The sequence below is a fragment of the Penaeus monodon genome, chromosome 28 (assembly GCF_015228065.2).
Source record: "Penaeus monodon isolate SGIC_2016 chromosome 28, NSTDA_Pmon_1, whole genome shotgun sequence".
Classification (NCBI taxonomy): domain Eukaryota; kingdom Metazoa; phylum Arthropoda; class Malacostraca; order Decapoda; family Penaeidae; genus Penaeus; species Penaeus monodon.
In genome coordinates this window covers 6,883,569-6,883,786 of record NC_051413.1, presented here as the reverse complement: position 1 = coordinate 6,883,786, position 218 = coordinate 6,883,569, and positions in this window count along the sequence as shown.

Below are 218 nucleotides of genomic sequence, written 5' to 3'. Positions count from 1 at the left end.
CTACCTACTTACTTTCCTACCTATCTATCAGTCTCCACCTCCCTTTCCCTCTTGAATACACAGGGACGTTCCTGGTAACTAGGAAGGCGGTGCCGGGAACCTTTCACTGAGACACAGGGTTTGGGGGGGATGTGGGGCACGTGACAGAATACCTTCAGACTCATTACCCGTGAATGAAGAGTGTAGTCGGGGGAGGGGGGGTCTCTTGTTCTTTATTG